This window comes from Triticum aestivum, unplaced genomic scaffold (assembly GCF_018294505.1).
Source record: "Triticum aestivum cultivar Chinese Spring unplaced genomic scaffold, IWGSC CS RefSeq v2.1 scaffold134558, whole genome shotgun sequence".
Lineage (NCBI taxonomy): Eukaryota > Viridiplantae > Streptophyta > Magnoliopsida > Poales > Poaceae > Triticum > Triticum aestivum.
Genome location: NW_025282042.1, coordinates 1 through 1,191, shown reverse-complemented (window position 1 = coordinate 1,191; position 1,191 = coordinate 1). Strand labels below are relative to the sequence as shown.

The 1,191-nt window shown below is 48.0% G+C and overlaps 2 non-coding genes across 2 annotated transcripts; both read right to left on the bottom strand.

The window, feature by feature from the left end:
* Window positions 1-197: 197 nt before the first annotated feature.
* Window positions 198-316, bottom strand: LOC123178539 (5S ribosomal RNA). Its single transcript, XR_006489655.1, has one exon. It is a non-coding gene; the product is annotated as a 5S ribosomal RNA (ribosomal RNA).
* A 367-nt stretch (window positions 317-683) lies between these two features.
* Window positions 684-802, bottom strand: LOC123178540 (5S ribosomal RNA). Its single transcript, XR_006489656.1, has one exon. It is a non-coding gene; the product is annotated as a 5S ribosomal RNA (ribosomal RNA).
* Between the last annotated feature and the right edge of the window lie 389 nt (window positions 803-1,191).

The following is a 1,191-nucleotide window of genomic DNA, read 5'->3' as shown; positions in this document are numbered from 1 at the left end:
CCTCCATATCGCGGCAACATGAGTTTTTTCCACCCCTTTCAGAACGCGCTCTTCGCGCCACAAAGCCGCCCCAAGACGCGCGAGCAATGAGCATCGAGCTTAAACATATCGCAAACGTCAAACATAATATAACGGGATTAATATATATCACGCACGTGCGACATGTTTGTCACAAGGCGCAAAAAATAATTATAAAAGGAATGCAACACGAGGACTTCCCAGGAGGTCACCCATCCTAGTACTACTCTCGCCCAAGCACGCTTAACTTCGGAGTTCTGATGGGATCCGGTGCTTTAGTGCTGGTATGATCGCATCCGACATTTTTCCCCGTCTTCGTCCCTTATGCTTGCCACTCCCAGGTCCGCTCCAAAGACGATTCTACATTCTCACTACCATTACAACTGTTCCCTAACAATGGATAATGTCATATACTACTTACTCTCCCGCTCAATCACGGAGACGAGTTTTCCACGGTTTCCACTCCTCCCTCCATACGGCAGCAACACGAGTTTTTTCCACCCCTTTCAGAACGCGCTCTTCGCGCCACAAAGCCGCCCCAAGACGCGCGAGCAAAGAGCATCGAGCTTAAACATATCGCAAACGTCAAACATAATATAACGGGATTAATATATATCGCGCACGTGCGACATGTTTGTCACAAGGCGCAAAAAATAATTATAAAAGGAATGCAACACGAGGACTTCCCAGGAGGTCACCCATCCTAGTACTACTCTCGCCCAAGCACGCTTAACTTCGGAGTTCTAATGGGATCCGGTGCTTTAGTGCTGGTATGATCGCATCCGACATGTTTCCCCGTCTTCGTCCCTTATGCTTGCCACTTCCAGGTCCGCTCCAAAGACGATTCTACACTCTCACTACCATTACAACCGTTCCCTAACAATGGATAATGTCCTATACTACTTACTCTCCCGCTCAATCACGGAGACGAGTTTTCCACGGTTTTCACCCCTCCCTCCATACCGCAGCAACACGAGTTTTTTCCACCCCTTTCAGAACGCGCTCTTCGCGCCACAAAGCCGCCCCAAGACGCGCGAGCAATGAGCATCGAACTTAAACATATCGCAAACGTCAAACATAATATAACGGGATTAATATATATCGCGCACGTGCGACATGTTTGTCACAAGGCGCAAAAAATAATTATAAAAGGAATGCAACACGAGGACTTCC